The 18,727-nt window shown below is 34.7% G+C and overlaps 1 non-coding gene across 1 annotated transcript; it reads left to right on the top strand.

Annotated features, from left to right (window-relative positions):
* Positions 1-1,111: 1,111 nt before the first annotated feature.
* Positions 1,112-1,218, top strand: LOC116114003. Its single transcript, XR_004125493.1, has one exon. It is a non-coding gene; the product is annotated as a small nucleolar RNA R71 (small nucleolar RNA).
* The last annotated feature ends 17,509 nt before the right edge of the window (positions 1,219-18,727 follow it).

The raw sequence follows: 18,727 nt of genomic DNA, 5'->3' as shown, positions 1-18,727 counted from the left end.
TGATCAAACATAAGAATACAACAAAATAATAATAAAAAAAAAATTAACAAAATTGAGTAAAAAGAACTTGGGTTACCTCCCAAGAAGTGCTTAGTTACCGTCCGTAGCTTGACGTTTCCTCATCTTCACTTAGGTTCATGAAGAAAAATCGAGACCTTTCATCTTCCATTCTATTTTCAATTTAGGTTTTAATTTTTGCCCATTTACCTTGAATGTTCCTTTTTCGGGATGATGAACTTTGATAGCCTCATGTGGGCACACTTTGCTCACAACGAATGGTCTTGACAACCTTGGTCCTGGAAAAAGTCGTAATCTAGAGTTAAATAATAATACTTTCTCACCTACTCTAAACTCCTTTTTGACGATGTGCATATCATGCCATTTCTTAGTCTTCTCCTTATAAATCCGAGCACTCTTATATGCATTGTTGCAAAACTCCTCCATTTCATTAAGTTGTAAAAACCTCTTCGCTCCCATTACTTTTGGATCAAAGTTCAGAAACTTTGTTGCCCAATATGATCTATGCTCTAACTCAATTGGGAGGTGGCATGCTTTCCCATAAACCAATCTATATGGTGACATTCCTATTAGCATTTTGAATGCCGTTCTATAAGCCCATGTGCGTTGTCAAGCTTCGGACCAATCATTCCGAGAGGAGTTTACTGTTTTCTCTAGGATTCTCTTTAATTCCCTATTAGACACCTCCACTTGACATAGTTAGCTTGTTCCAGTTGAGCAGATGGATTCCTTTCTTGACAATCCTTGGACAAATGAATTCTTACACAAATTTCACAAGTTAGAGAAGATGATTCAATAGTATTTACCTTTGGGGCAACTCCCAACATTTAGGGCAACTCCCAATTGCTTTTGGATGGCTAAAAGTTGAGCAGCCAACGCGGTGTAGCCATCAACTTTGTGTACTCCCGCTGCTTTCCTTGTTGAATTTCTCTTTGAAAGCCTCATGTAGTTATTGCTTGTCGTCACTTCAATCAAATTATAGGCTTCCTCCAGTGTTTTATTATTTAAGGCTCCCCCACTTGCAACATCTACCATGGCTTGTATATTTGGCATCAACCCATTGTAAAACATTTGCACTTGCAACCATATTGGTAACCCATGGTGAGGATGCCTCCGAAAGAGATCCTTATATCTCTCCCAGGCTTCATAAAGTGACTCCATATCTTGTTGGAAAAAATTTGTGATGTCATTCCTCATCTTGGCGGATTTGATTGGAGGGAAATATTTCATAAGGAACGTTTGGACTAACTCATTCCAAGTAGTGATGCTTCTAGGTGGTAGAGAAATTAACCATGCCTTAGCTTTATCCCGAAGAGAGAATGGGAAAAGCCTTAGCCTAATTGCATTGTTGATACTACATTGTGTCTGAATGTGTCACATAGCTCTAGAAAATTTGCGATATGCAAATTAGGATCATTGCTAGGCAACCCTGCGAATTGTATCGAATGTTGGATCATTTGAATGATGGCTGAATTTATCTCAAAATTATTTGCTTGAACTGGTGGTCTCCTAATGCTAGAATAACACCCTTCAATAGTAGGACTAGAGTAGTCCTTCAATGCTCTTTGGATAACCACTGCTCCACTAGCCATATTACCCATTTCTGCATCATTCCCATGGACTTCCTCCTCATTATTTCCATGATTATCTCTTATTGTTGAATCAGCCATTGAATTAGATTCTTTTGTGCTAGCTTGCCTCCTTACTTTTTTTTAACTTCCTTATTGTTCTCTCAATTTCAGAATCGTAAGGAACAGGATCAACACCCTTAGAACGTAAACTCTCCAGATCTAAAAACCAACTACAAAACAAAATTAAAAAAATTAAAAAAAAATTAAATTAGCAACTAAATCGTAATGATATTGATAAAATAAAATAATTCCCCGGCAACGACGCCAAAAGCTTGTTGTGAAATCTGCAAGTGTACGGAATCATGCAAGTAATGAAGCTTGAGTAATGAGTGTCGAATCCCAAGAGAATTACAAATACCAAGTACCATACTACCTATCTTATTGCTATTTGATTAATCAGATTTTCTGAATGATTCAATGAAAAATAAAACAAACTAGAAACAAAACAAAAATAGAATTTTATTAATACTTTGGTAGAACTCAATATGACTAAACCTAGGGCATATATTTCACACCAATTAATCCAATGCATTGACAATTATCGTTAACCCAATTAAGCTTATTCTAAAGGCCAAACTCCCTAATATTTCACTAATTTTCTCTCGAACAATTAACAAATTAACTCCTAATTACTAACCCAAATTATCTCTAATTAGATTTAAGCTTAGGTTCTATGGAATTTACTAGAGCCTCACAGGGTAACATATCTCTAGCGTCCACTCAATCTATGGTTTTGTTACCTTAGACTAATTAGGTTTCATATCTCGATCTCAACCTAAACCATAAAATCATTCAACTCTAGGGCCCTTAAGAATTGAAAGCTTTAAGTGCGACAATAAAACTTAGAACAAAACTTAATAAAAATTAGCAACAAATGATTCAATGCATATTCAAATTGGGCTACATCTTAGCCCTAGAAAATAAAACTAGTTCATACTTTCAATCATAAAAGCAACCATTGTATTCATAAACATGAGTATAAGAAAGAATAAAAAAACTTCTCTAATTGGTGACCCAAAATTGCAGGAAATTGCAATCTCCAAAGAGTGGCAACTTTTCTCCCTTCTAATCTCCCCCAAAAATCAGCTAAAGACTTATATTTATACTCCTAGGGTTTTAGGGTTATGATTCCCACTATCCTAGTCACTTTAGAACTCTTAAAATAGGAAATACACGTCATAAATTTAATGTAAAAAATTCCAAAATCACAGTTGTGTGCGGCACTGTGCCTAGGCATAGTTATTTTGCCCTAGAACTTGTAATCTTGAAAAGACGGTGATTTTTGAGCACGATAAGGTTTGAATCTGGCCAAGTAGGTAAGATATGAATTGTATCCCTCTGAATCAGCTTTCCAATGGTCTAAGAATCATCTTGATAAGAAATCTATAGCTTAGGTTATTTTCAAATTACTGACTCGTGTTCAAAATTAGAGTGTTTTCCAAGATTTTCACTTCAAATTCAAATCGCCATAACTTCTTTGTTTAAGCTCCGAATCACAAACCATTTGATTCTTGTTGTCCCACATTCGATCATCGATATAGTTTTCATTTGAATGTCATCTTTAAGAACTTATAACCTAAAAACACTCAAAACATACCCATGATCCCATAAAAGACAATTGTGGAATAATTAAGCCAAATTACTCAATTTAAACCTAAGTTCCCACAAATAATCCCTATAAACCACCAAGTAACTATGTATTTTCAAGCTCTTATCATGTTCCAAACACATACTCAGTTATTTCCATCTGATCGAGAAATAGATCAAAGGAAAGATGTGAAATTTACAAAACCTACTAATGATAACATTTGATACCTGTTGTCAAAAGCTCTATCGCAGCAGAAGTGTTGAGTGTTGGAAATGCAAATTTATTTAGTGATTTGGGTGTGAAACTGTAAGGAATTTAAGGTTTAATGCATGACTTATGATGTGATTTTTTTTGCATGTTTCATTATCTTCTGGAATCCTGGGTGTTGTGTGTGTTTTTAGGTATTTAGGTGCAAACGAATAGATTATTCATGCTTGTGTTGGTGTTCGGATATCCTGGCTTGATCGAGTGCAGATAAATCAAGGCAAGAAGAAAAAAAATAGTGAAATTCCAACTTTGCGCTGTAGCATGATTTCCTGAGCCACGATGTGGTATGGTTTTTGTTGAAGAAGAAATCGCCTGAAACGCGCTAGGGCACAATTTAACTGCGTCGGGGCGCAAATCATGCAGAATGTAAAATGTCGCATTTCCAACCCTAATTTTGGTGACCAGTATTTACAAGTTTTCCATTTTTTCTAAAGACTATATACAGGCAGCTTTAGTCCATTTTTAGGGAGTTTTTAGGTTTGATATACACATTTTAGGGATTGGAATACATTTGGGGCTGTTGGAAAGAAGGACCTTGGAGAGGAGCAAAGGTTCTCTTCCTCTCCTCCTCCTTTGTTCTTCATGATTATGGTTCCAAGTGTTGTTGTTTCTTTTCCCTTATGTTGTGTTTTGTTTTCTAGGGATTTGATGTAATCTAATTGAAGGCTTGTGTTTTATTGTTATTCTATTTTTTTGATCCATTTTATTATGTTCTAGATTCATTCATTGCGTTTAATTCAATCTTGAGTTGATATTAGGGCCTAATCAACCTTGATGTTAGTTGATTGATTGTATGAGACAAGATTGCGTGTGGAACAACTAATTTATAGCCCTGCTCGGGTATAGATTGGTTGTTATCTTTAAGATCGTCTTGTGCTTAATGGGTTTTGGTTACTAGACTAAGCTATACGCCACTAGTTAGTTTAGTTGATGGAAACACAAGGTTATTCTGAATGGCCACGGTAATACCTTAGAAACAAGAGATGTCATGCCTATCTTGATTAGCTATGTGAGTGGGTGATTTGTATCTATGCGAACTGGCTCCTTCGTTATTTAGACTAGGCTATATGCCACTAGCTAGTTTGAATAATGAAATACTAGGTTGAACCCAACAATGTGCGAACCCTAGAATGGGTGGGGAAAACGATAGTTTGATGATTAACATGTAGCCTGATAATTATGATGGAGTTAGAGCCCTAGGATTCTTTGTATATAGTTAGATCTAGATTTACTTTAATGTTGATTTTATGCTTTCTTTATTTCAATTCTCGTTTTGATTCATCAAGGCATAGTTACTAGGATCGCAAGAGCACCTCTAGTCTCTGTGGGATCGAACCTTACTTGTGCACTATGCTACGTTGTGACTCCTGCACTTACGAAGGATTAAACTTTGTATGTTTTTGTGATGAGTGCTTAGTGTCATTTGATGTTGTATACATGAATGATTGACTGTAGTGCAAACGAGAGATTGTTAGAGTAGGTGCCCTAGAGTCAATCATATTTGACTCTTCATAATATCATAGTTATTAAATAAAGGCATTCTTCTATATCATGTAAATCATATCATTATATGATTTGATATATGTCCTTAGAGTCGATCCCACGAAGAGTGTCTAGCCGAATTTTCTATGATGTGAATAAGGCTGGGGGGTTTTGAGTAAAACAGAAAACAATCTTAGCCAAAAACAAAAACAAAAACAATTCAATTCGAAATCAATTAATATAACGAAACTTGGTCTCCATCAACATCCACCATCGGAATCTTACAACTGATCATTGATGCAAAAGTAAATCAATTCTTACTCTGAATACCACCGTTGGAACTATTTTCCTATCTCTCCTATTGTAATAATTAGGAACACGCGATCTTAATTAATCTTACCATAAACAACCCTAGGCAAGCACTAAAGATTTAATCTAATGGTATCCTTAAGAATTAGAGAAATCGATGAAGCTAAACAACACAAACACAACGGTTGTATTTAATTTAGTTGAATGTTCTTCTTAAGATTACTAATTCCTGACGCAGCAAATTATTAACCCTAATTGCTTCCAAAGTTAGAGGGATCAAACATTACGGATTTGATATCAAACTTAGCAGTAGATTGCAACAAATAATACACTAGTAGGCCTCCTAGTAATTAAATGCATCAATCATGAAGATATGCACAGAATACATTCAATACTGAAACATGAAATTGAACACTAAAATAAAACGGATTAGATCTCAAGTTGGTGATTCCGAGGTCTTCGTTTCCGACGACCAAGTTACAAAAGTTTTTAGCCGCTCATGGCCATAATCAAAACCCAAGAAAAGAAAATTCCAGAGAAGAGAAGAGAGGAGCGTGGTCCCCCTCAAAAACCCTAATCTGATCCCCTTAGCAAAAATCCAGATTCAAGTGTTTGAATCCTACTCAATCTCCTAAAAGAAATACTAATATCCTAAAATAACATTAATTCAATTTGATTCTAATTAATTAAAAATAAGATAAAGTCCTAAATAAAATAGGAAGTGGTGATTCTGAGCTGTAACTTCGTGCCACATGTCCTAAATCTTCCAAATAACCTGCCCAATTGATTTGCATGACAAGGCAGAATGCTCCAGGACGTCCAGTGCAGATGCATCAACTTCAAGCTCGATTACAACCTTGATTCAGTATATCTCTCAAAACTCAAACATGAAAGTTGTAGATATTTTTCTTAGCGTTCCACATATTTTGAATCATCTCAATCAGAGCTTGGATGAGAGAGTTATGCCCAGATTGACAAAACGTCGAAACTGTCCGAATTCACTTAATTGTTCCGTTTTGCATTAACGCTTCCATTTGCATCTAAATCAAAATAGAATAATAATGAGTACATTTAGCAACAATACATTATAAAGAATAAACATTAAGGGGGGTAATATGACATTTTGCATTCCCATCAGTTATAGTGGATCAATATGAATCATCACTCTTGGTATAGGACAGAGTTATCCCAATGGCCAATTTGGTTAAATGGACACGACACATAAATTTATGGCCATAGTGGGATTGAGTCGTTGCTCAATCCAATTTTAATCTGGTGTTGATTCGATAAATAGATATTAACACATCAGGATAACCTCTGAAGTTGAAGCTATTTCTAGGCTTCTATAGGATAATAAGATAAGAATTTGTATTGCACAGTAACCATACCATTGACAGGTATCAGTTTTTCACTGATATCTACTTGTTGGGGGCCATGACGCTTTGCTAGAGGCTAATCTTGGTTTGTGATAATGAGACGATTAATAGTGGCTAATCGCGATATTACTCACTACCAACATGATAGGGAGCCTATGTAATACACAAGATGTCAAAGGTATGTTCCTAACTCAAAATAGTCCTTTAAATGTTAATTTTATGTTAAAAAGCATAAAATCTAACTAAGGGCAAAATAGTCAATTCATTTGGAACGGTATGAATCAATTCCATAGAAAGGCTTAGGGGCAAAATGGTTATTTGCCTATGGATAAGCATGTGAAAATTTAAGGATGAGTAGGTTTCATTGCTTAATGGCATTATGTAATAATTATGTCTAGTGTGAAATGACCAAAATGCCCTTATATGAAGAATTAGGACTTATGAGTTATACAATTAAATAATTGGGCCAATTGCATAATTTTGGAAAATAAATGAAATATTTTCCTATAAATGAGATGAAATTAGTTCAAGCCAAAGGAGAGAGCCTTTCTCAACATTTCTTCCATTTTCTCCAATCTTCCATGAAACAGCTTTTTTTCTCTAAGTTTTAAAGGAGTTTTGCTTAATTTCAAAAGAACAAGATAGGAGTCTTGGATCTTCAATTTGAAGGGTTTAGGTAAGGATTAACCTTTAGTTTTGATGTGATTTGAAGATTGAGTTAGATGTTGAGGTATAATATTATATATGTAGGATTAAGGCGTAAAAGAAGTCAAAGGCAAAGGATTTATTGGAGGAAGTCTTTAAAAAGGTAAGGAAGAACCTCCCATGACTTTAGGTTTATGCTAGGGTTTTGTAGATTTTTATAAACCTTAAATTAAGGCTTTAAGGCATAGAATTGTTGATGGCAAGTGTAGTTGAACTCATTTATTCTACTTATTGCTTTGAATTCATTATACATGAAGTTATGGCTATTTATGTTTTATGAGTTGTTATGTTTGATTGAAGAAAATGAAGTGTGGATGCTGATTGTGCAAAACTTGTAGTATGGGAGGCCCATGGTGTTGATGGTTGCTATATAAGTGTTGAGGTGTTGTTTGCATTAGCTTATAATGTTATAGCAATAATGGATGATTATGGAATGAGATTTTACACTTCCTTTAAATGTTAAAGCTATTAAGGAGGTTTATTTGATCCATAATTGACCTATTGGTTAATATAATAGAATTGATGTGGCATAGTTAATATGAAAATTCGGATTTAGTGAGCTTAGGGGTTTTGTTAACCCGCTTCAGTATTTCGACCATAACTTGAGTTATCAAAATTTAAATGAGATGATTCTTGCATTTAGAAAGCTAAGACATGACCTACTTTTTATGTTTATGCCAAGAGCCAATTCGTTTGAGAAATAGTGTAAAATGGCCTGAAGTATAAAATGTTATTAAAGTTTAAGATTTAACATGACCAATTCTTATGATTATGATTGATTATTAATGTATTATTGTAAGTATGCCATGTACTAATGTTTACCCATTGATTAGATGATCTTTGAAAGATATACATGGTCATGATGTCAATACGTATTAATGTTATAAATGGCATGAAGATGCAATATAATACATGTTTTAAGATGATGTTGTGAGTAAAGGTAATGTAAATGGATTGATAATCCATAGATGAATTAAAAGTATTAAGCTCACCAAAATATGTATTTACATGCCATAAGATGTTAGAGATGCAAATAGACATGATAGAGATGCATATAAACATGATGGAAAACGCTAAGCATATCCTCATATACCGTTGAGGAGGTGAATATATGCTCTAGTGCTAACCAACGCTAGCACGCCTCCCGATGATATGAGCTCTAGATGAAATTTGAGGCTAGATGATATGAAGTGCTTAAGATGCTAAGAAAGGTCCGATCGGCTAGACGTTAAATGTTTCATATGCATTTAGTTGCATTACATGAGTTTAGATGTTATTTACATCATGAATGATTTATACTCATGTAGATGATTTTAGATGTTATGTCATGACATGTGATGTGTGTGTACTATGTTACATACTTATTTGTATGTGTACACATTGATGTTTTAATAGCCATGGGATAAAATGATGAAAAGCTATGAATTAGTAATAAAAGGGGAAGTATCCCTAATGTAAAGATAAGTATTTGTTAATACATATGTTTAAATAAAGATCAAATAGTACATTTAGAATGAAACGGATCATTCCTTACTGAACGATTCGCCTCCTCTTCATTGTTGATTGCTTTGCGTAGACTAGAAGCGAGGGATCTAGAGACAGCGGGACTACACATGAGGGGAGATGATTTATTGTCATCTCGATGTTTTTTCTTGATATAAATAATGTAAATGATAAAATTTGTGAAATATCTTTGAAGCTTCCACCCTATAAATATGTTTTGATTGTGTAATTTTTTAAAAGTTTGTAAATTATAAGTTTGGATCCTGCGTGACATTTTATATGCATGTTTTGGATATTATTATTATTATCCTTACACAGATTTTTCTAAATACAACTTGTTCTCCATACATGTATCTTCGGGATTCTCATTGAGGGATATTCAGAGGATACCTGACTAGAGGGGGGTTTTACAGCCTATGGGTCACACACATAAGGATAGTTGATTACGGAATGTATATTTAATCATAGAAGGGTTAATTTGGTATTTTGGTACTTTCACAAAGAGAAAGGTAATTTGGTAATTCTACACAGGTAGGCGCCTATGCATATTTATTGTGTATTAATAAATTACCTAATTAATATTTAATACTATATTAATTGTATTAATTAAATTACCCTAATTAATATTAAATATTTACATTTAACATTAATTGAAAAATAAAATTACTAATTAGTTGAATAATATATTTAATATATTAGTGCTATTAGGAAACCTAATCAATATTATTCTTATTTGGTTTACGATTAAAACCAAACAAGGAAAAAAAATAGTATCCTATTCCAAATTGGAATAGGGTTTTAAGTTGCCTATATAAGACAACTTAAAATTAGGTTTAAAAAAGTGAATTCATTCAATCAAAAATTAGAGAGAAAAAAACCCTAGTCGCCATCCACTCCCTTTCTAGCAATTGGGATTTTCTTTGATTAATCTGCAAGGCTCTCTATGTGGATATTGAAGCGTGATTCTACTCTTGTATCGGATTGCGAAGAAATCATATTCTGATGAACAGTGCCCATGAACAGTATTGGTGAACAGTACCCGTGAACAATCAGTGAACGGTGTTAGTGAATAGTGCCAATAACAAGCCAATTAATAACACTCTAAATAGAAATGTTGAACAATACCGGTGAACAGTGCTTGTGAATAGTATCATGAACAATGTTGGTGAATAGTGCCATTGAACAACACCAGTGAATAGTATGTGCACAGTGTTAGTGAACAGTACCAAAAATTAAACGTGTACGAGTCTCCAAATATTGGTACATAATCTAACCCTTGAATGGATGGAGTTTTAATGCATGTCAATGTAATAATCAATGCCCGGATTCATTGGGTTCAAAGGTTTAATAAAAAAAAAATTTATTTTCCACTGCGTTATCTATCAATTAATTCCTAACACGTTCTAGATCAAACAGTTTGAAAATTTTTTACTCTAATTTGCACACTGATCAAAACATAATCAACATCCTATGTTTTTGATATTCTAATCACTTGGGGAGTTTCCATAGTTGAGAAAAAGTGTCAGGTTTGATATAAATCACAAGATTGTATCATTTTGACTTTTATTCAATAAAAACATTCATTCCAACATGCAAGCATATATCTATCAGCAATGTCTCTCTCACATGTTAAAATTACAAAACAAGTCTTACATATGAACTAGATATGTTCTCCATCTTCGTGAGAAGATTTGCCACTTAGTAGTGATTCTTAAGTCCATCATCTAATGTACCTTATCGGTCCCCTTTGGAGAAGCATGTATAGATCTCTATACGGGTTGTTGCAAAAGCAGATTTTTTAGTACCCAAATCGTAATCCCATCTCTTTTATCTTTACAATCTAATGGATCAAATCACTAATGGGGTTATGTAAGAGTAGTTGTATTTTGACTTATGTTAAGACAATCACACAATCAATGTATAAAGCATGTTATCACTATCAACTCAAACATATTCTCAATATGCACATAAAACATATCATCTCAATCAATTTCACATGTATAACAATCACAAAAGATGGCGAATCATACCTGGTTCGCATCTATCATTCCAAGCTCTCTTCGAATAGTGTAGAGTCTTTCTTTGTCAAGAGACTTAGTGAAAATATTAGCCAATTGTTGATTAGTATCAACAAATTCAAGCACAATGTCATAGTTGCTAACATGATCATGTAGGAAATAATGTCTAATATTTATATGTTTTGTTCTAGAATGATGCACAAGATTTTTAGACAAATTTATCATTAGAGTAGGTGCCCTAGAGCCAATCAATTATTGTGAAATTGATTTTGTAATAAATGTTTATTTATCAATAAAAGACATATTCTTCTATATCGTGTATGTAATGATATATGTCCTTAGGATGGTATAACCGTGACGAGGGTATCAAGTGTTTCAAATCTTGATAGTGAGAACCCTATGATCATATATGGTGGCCATTCTAGAAACGTCTGTAGCCCCAGTATTATTCTGACCAAGGAACAGATAATACGGTAAGGCTATCATAGTGTTGAACGACCCTGTTGAAAGGCAGTGACTGATCTCACTTGTCAAGGTTGTTTTTTGACAACCTGGTGCAACGCATGGGTGCTTGCTAGAGGCAAGTTCACTAGATAGACCCACCAGAGGATTCCATATGGATGGTAAACCCAGTTTCTATGGAATAAATCCTCTAACGGATAGTGGTGCATGTGATCCTTAGACTTGAGATCACCAAAGCGCCTTGTGCACTAATTGGTGTAGTTTGACACTAGCCCAATGTAGTTCTATTTAGAGCTATCAATACGGTAGTGATTGGCTATATTGAGAAGTGTATCGAGACTATGGTGGATCGACAAAGGATTTATCACTCCTCGGTACGGGAGAAGTTATCTCACTGGGTAATTTATTAAATGGCAATGACACTAAATCTATGGCCACAGTGGGATTGGGTTGATGCTTAATCCAATTTAATATTCTTGTCATTGGTCCAGTAACTGAATAAAACATGTTGAGGATATCTGAGGTTGACACTATTTCTATACCTCAGTCTCGATGAGATAACAGTTGATGAAATGATTTGATTGCACGGTAACCAAACCATTGACAGGTTGCGGTTTCGCTGAATCTGAATCTATCGGGTGGCCATGATGCCTTGCTAGAGGCCAATCTTGGTCTGTGTCTAGTGAGACGATTAATTGGTGTTAATTGCGATACTACACACTGCCGATATGATGAGGAGCCTACGGATCACACACTTAGAAGATAATTTAAGAATCAATTTGTGAGAAGGGTATTTTCGTCTTTTAGGATGAAAGGGTATTTTGGTAATCTCACAGTGCAATTAAATTTGCTGAGGTTGTTGCCTGTATTTAATTTTAATATTAACATTAAATTAGTGAGATTATATTTAAATATATATCTCTGTATATATTTAAATGAATTATTATTAATAATTAAATGTTAATATATTATTATATATTAATTGATTTTAATTATAATAATAATTAATTAATTAATTAATTAAAATACCATAAAGGGTGTGTTTGGTTGCAAGGGTGAACTAGGGTTGGAGCCCATGGCTATTCCTAAGTGAAATAGGGTTTTAATTGTTGCACTATATTAGTGCAACTTAAAATTAAAACATAAAAGAGTTATTCATTCAATTAAAACCCTAGCCACCTTATCTCTCTCTCTCTCAAGAAGAAAACTTTTCTTATTCTTGATTCTTGGAGCCCTTGATTGTGCTAGCAAAATAATCAAGGGTCTTGCGGATTATCTTCGTGTGGACTTTGGTGAGTGCGATCCTACTTTGGATCGATTGGCGAAAAATCACGTGAACAGTAGATGGTGAACAGTGCCCATGAACAGTAGATGGCGAACTATACTCGTGAACAGTAGATGGCGAACAATAATTGTTAGTAGTAACTGTGAACAGTACCCGTGAACAATAATCATGAACAATACCAAGAACAGTGTTCCTGTCTAAAACCAGAGATATTCGAAGGAGCCTCCAAACGTACGTAAGTATTCTAATCCTTGAATGGATTTACTTTATACAAATTTTTATTTATAAACATGTAAACATTATAATCTATACTTGGATCTACGCAAAGAAAGGTAATTGATTTATCGATTGAATTTTTGTTTTCTGCTGCGTATTGTAGATCAATTACTTACATTTATAGCACTTGTATTATCACAATAAATAGGAATGTTATGCATTTTGCAACCAAAATCTTTAAGTTGTTGCTTCATCCAAAGAAGTTGTGCATAATAACTAGCCGTTGACACATATTCAACTTTTGTGGTTAAAGTAACAAATGAATTTTGTTTCTTTGGAAACCATGAAACTAGCATGCTTTCTAAGAATTGACATGTTCCACTAGTGCTCTTCCTATCTATCTTACATCTTCCAAATCGGCGTCAAAATATCCTATAAGACTAAAAGATGATCCTTTAGGATACCATAAACCGATATTTGGAGTTCCTTTCAAGTACCTAAAAATTCTTTTGACAGCATTCAAATGAGATTCCTTGGGACATGATTGGAAACATGCACACATATGTATGGCCTAGATGCAGTTAAATACAAAAGTTCACCTATCATGCCTCTATAAAGTTTAGAATCAACACTTTTACCTCCTTCATTAGCTTCCAATTTGAGTGATGTGCTCATGGGATTAGGTTGATCTTTTGCCTCATTCATCTTGAATCGCTTGAGGAGATCATGAATGTACTTGGATTGATTTAACTATTAGAGTAGGTGCCCTAATGAGTGTTGGAAATGCATATACATTTCGTGATTTGGGGATGAGATTGTAGGGAATTTACAGTATAATGCATTATTTATGATGAGATTCCTTGCATGTTTTTTTATCTTCCAAAATCACAGGTTTTTATGTGTTTTCAGGATTTCAAGTGTAAAAATGGATTATTCGTACGTGTGTTGATGTTCAGGCATCCTAGACTCATTCGAGTGCGGATAAATCAAGGCAAGAAGAAGAAAAGTAGAATTTCAAGTTTGTGTTGTGGCATAAATCGACGTAATCCAAACTGTGCTGTAGCAAAGATCAACAGCATCGTAGTGCATATCAGCGCAATCAAAGTTGTGTCGCGACGTAGATATATCGTGCCACGGTGTAAAAACGGCAAAATCCATATTGCACAATTTATCCTATGCTGCGGCGTGGAACGGGTTTTTGTCGAAGCAAAAATAGCCTGGAAGCGTGCCGTAGCACCAAAGAACCACATAGTGGCGCATAGCGTGATATTTGTAAAAACAACGAATTTCTAACCCTAATTTGATTGGCCAGTGATTACTAAACTGCCAGTATGTGTAAAAACTATATAAAGGTAGTTTATTTCGTATTTATATTCATTCATTAGATTAAGAACATTGTAAACATTGCTAAACACTTGGAGAAAGGTTTTTTTGAGTTGAATCTTGCTTATTTTTGTGTCGATTTATCATCCAAATGGTTATGGGTAAGATTGAGGATTGTTCTATTGTGATTATGTGTAGCTAAATCCCTCTCTAGTGTATCCAATGTAGCCTATTTTGATTACTCTATGTTTTAATCTAATTATTTGTTTAATCGATCCAATATAATCTTAGTTTCATTCATTGTTGTGTATTTAATCAATTGATTGTTATTTTTGGTTGATTGTATGTATCGGGATTAGGCTTAGCCATAGCTTATCTCGAAGGTATTGATTTAATTGTTTGATTGCCTTTAATTTTCAGTTAGTTGGTTGTATGAGTTGGGATTAGGCTTAGCCATAGCAAATTTCAAATTGCTCTGGTGGATGATTGATTTATGACTGTACGTACGCCCCGACAAGTATAAATTTGTTTGTGAACTTTGGGTACTCATTTTCTTAATGGGTTTTCATTTTATAGACTAGGCTTAACCATAGCTAGTTTAAATGATGAAAATACTAGGTTTAATTCACAAGCCTTAAGGTAGTACGTTACTTTGGTGAGTATCAACCCTAAGATTTCGATTGAGAAAACGTTAATTAGATTAATGGCATAGAGTAGGATGATTACGGTGAAATTGAATACACTAGACCTTTGACCGATTGTTTATCACTTGTTTCATTATCGTCTTTACTTTAATTGTTAATTTTAGTGTTTTAATTGATATTTTAGATTTATTAGTTTGTTGATTAATTTCGTTATCTTATTTGGTTTATGCACGTTATTTGATGAATTAGTCACTTTCAATTATCTATGGGATCGACCCTTGCACTTTGCACACTAAACTGCAACTGCGATTCGTGCACTTGCGAGGATAGTAAAATTTGTATGTCATGCCCCCGAGCCAATCATATTGTTATATATTGACTCTATGGATCATGATTATTCTACTAATGAAAGGCATCATTTATATTATGTAAAGCATATTTCATATGTATGTATTAATATATGCCCTTAGAGTGGTTGAATCGTGATGAGATAATCAAGCAGTAATAAGTCTTGATTATGAGATCCCTATGATCACTTATGGTGGCCATTCTAGAAACGTCTGTAGCCTTAGTATTATCCTGACTTAGGGCACAGATAATACAGTAAGGTATCATAGCGTTGAACAACCTTACCAGAATGTAGTGACAGATCTTTTATGTCAAGGTTGTTTGGTGACAACTTGGTGCGATGCATAGGTGCTTATTATTCACGAGTTCACCAAACTAGCCCATTTGAGGATTCCATACAGATGGTAAGCCCAATGTCTATGGAATACATCCTCTAACGAATGGTGGTGCATGTGTTCCTTAGACTTGAGATCACCAGAGTGTCATGTGTAAACATTGGTGTAATTTGATACTAGTCTAACGTAGTCCTGTTCACGTTATAAATTGTTAGAGTAGATGTCCTAGAGCCAACCAATTATTGTAGAATTGACTCTTTATAATAATTTCATTAATCAATAAAAGGCATTTTATTCTATGTCGCGTAAATCATTATTATTGCAATATGCATTGATATATGTCCTTAGAATGGTAGAACCATGACAAGGGTATCAAGTGTTTCAAATCTTGATAGTGAGAACCCTATGAGCACAAATGGTGGCCATTCTAGAAACATCCGTAGCCACAGTATTATTCTGAAGTAAGGGCCTAGATAATACGGTAAGGCTATCGTAGTGTTGAAAGACCTTGTCGAAAGGCAGTGACTGATCTCACTTGTCAAGGTTGTTTGGTGACAACCTGGTGCAACACATGGGTGCTTGCTGTAGGCAGATATACCGCAGCAAGTTCACTGGACTCACCCACTAGAGGATTCTATATAGATGGTAACCCCAGTGTCTATGGAACAAATCATCTAACGAATGGTGGTGCATGTGATCCTTAGACTTGAGATCACCGGAGCGCCTTGTGCACCGATTGATGCAGTTTGACACTAGCCTAACGCAGTTCTATTCAAAGCTGTCAATACGGTGGTGATTGGCTATATCAAGGAGTTTATCAAGACTATGGTGGATTGACAAAGGATTCATCACTCCCGGGTACGGGAGAAGTTATCTCACGGCACAATTTAGTATATGGCAATGACACTAAAACTGTGGCTATAGTGGGATTGAGTTGTTGCTCTATCTGGTTTATAATACAGGTCATTGGTCTAGAAACTGAATACATAATGTCGAGAGTAACCGGAGGTTGACACTATTTCTATGCCTTCATCTCGAGATATAGTATGATGAAAGGATCGAATTGCATGGTAACCATATCGTTGACAGGTAGCTACTTTGCTGAATCCGAATCTATCGGGTGGCCATGATGCCTTGCTAGGGGCCAATCTTGGTCTGTGTATTAGTAAGACGATTAATTGGTGTTAATCACAATACTATACACTGCCGGTATGATGAGGAGCCTATGGGTCACACACATAGAAGATAATTTAAGAGCCAAGAAGAAAGAAGGGCGTTTTCATCTTTTTTGGGCGAAAAGGTATTTTGGTAATTTCACAGTGCAATTAAATTTGTTGGGGTCATAGCCTTTATTTAATTTGTTAGAAAAATTAAATAAATGAAATTACGTTTAAATGTGCATTCGCACATATTTAATTAAATCATCATTATTGTTAAATGTTAATTAAATATTAATTGATTTTAATTGAGATAATGATGAATTAAATTAAAATATTTAAGTGGGAGTGTTTGGCAACATGGGGTCTTGGGTTGGAGCCCAAGCCCATTCCATGTGGGAATAGGGCAACTAAGTTTGCCTATAAAAGGAAATGTGTTTGTGTGATTTGAAAATAATTAAATTTTTCCCTTTTGAAAGAAAAGAAAAACACACAACACATAAAAGCTCTCCCACGCCAGTTTTGGTTTAGCTAAAACAAATCTCTTGATTGTTTTTCTTCTTGATTTCTTAAGGCCAAGGAGAATCTAGCAAATTCCTCATTGGTTCTTTGCGATTGTCTTTGTGTGGACTTCTACGGTTCGATCCTACACTTGGATCAGTAGCAAACACGTTTAAAGGCAATATTGGTGGAGCCTCCAACATGGGTATGAATCTAAACTTTAGATTTATTTTTTCTGCAGGTACTTGATGTAATATATAAATTGTAATTTCTGTGCCTTGATTTTGGGTTCTAAGGAACAATCCATTGTTGTAAAATTGTTGTTTTTCCACTGCGCAACCAGGTCGTTTCCTAACATCAATATGGTGGTGATTGGCTGCATTGAGAAGTATATCATGGCTATGGTGGATCGACAAAGGATTCATCACTCTTTGGCGCAGGAGAAATTATCTTGGTGAGATATTTGGTAAGAGACAACGACTTTTAATCTATGGCCACAATGGAATCAAGTTGGTGCTCGATTGGTTGATTGGTCCAATAATCGGATTTGAATATGTCAAGGTGGTTTATACTTGAAGCTGACATTATTTCTATGCTTCAAACCTTGATCAGATAATAGATGATAAAAGGATTTGATTACACAGTAACCATACTCTTGACAGGTGGCGAATATGCTAAATAATGAACATGTTGAGTGGCCATGATGCCTTGCTAGAGGCCAATCTTAGTCTGTGTGTAATGAGTCGATTAATAGGGTGTTGATCACGATATTACTCACTGTCGATATGATGAGGAACCTATGAGTCATACACTTAAAATAATAATGGCTTAACACCCGGTTCATTAATTTCTTCGGAAATTGATATATCTAATTATTTAATTAGATGGGGGTATATTAGTAATATACTCTAATTAGGGGAGATTAGGGTTGGCCTATAAAATGACACTTTTCCCCAAATCACCCATACTAAAGTGTTGAGAGATAAATTGTTTCACCTCATGTAGCAAACCCAAATCATTGGTTGCAAGTAGAATATCATCAACATATAACACAAGAAAGATGATTTTGCTCCTACTGACCTTGTGGTATATACACTAATCCATAAAATTCTCTACAAAACAAAATGAAGAGATAATGTTATGAAATCTTAAATACCACTGTCAGGAGGCTTGTTTAAGTCCATATATGGACTTCTTAAGCTTGCAAACCAAATTCTCACCACCACTTGAAATGAACCCATTAGGTAGTTTCATATAAGCCTCTTCCTCCAAATCTCCATTGAGGAAAGTTGTTTTCACATTATTTGATGTAAATTTAAATCAAAATGGGTAACTAATTCCATGATGATAGGGAAGGAATTAATCCTTCTTAGAAACTGGAGAAAATGTCTCTTTATAATCAATCCATTCCCTTTGCATGAACCCTTTGGCAACAAGCCTAGCCTTGTATCTCTCAATGTTGTTGAATGAATCCCTCTTGGTTTTAAATACCCAGTTACAACCAATAGGTTTCTTTCTAGCACACAACTCAACAAGGTCCCAAGCTTTATTATCTATCA

The sequence above is a fragment of the Pistacia vera genome, unplaced genomic scaffold (genome assembly GCF_008641045.1).
Source record: "Pistacia vera cultivar Batoury unplaced genomic scaffold, PisVer_v2 Contig698, whole genome shotgun sequence".
NCBI lineage: Eukaryota > Viridiplantae > Streptophyta > Magnoliopsida > Sapindales > Anacardiaceae > Pistacia > Pistacia vera.
Note: the sequence above shows the minus strand (reverse complement) of the source record. Positions and strands in the feature narration are given on the sequence as shown.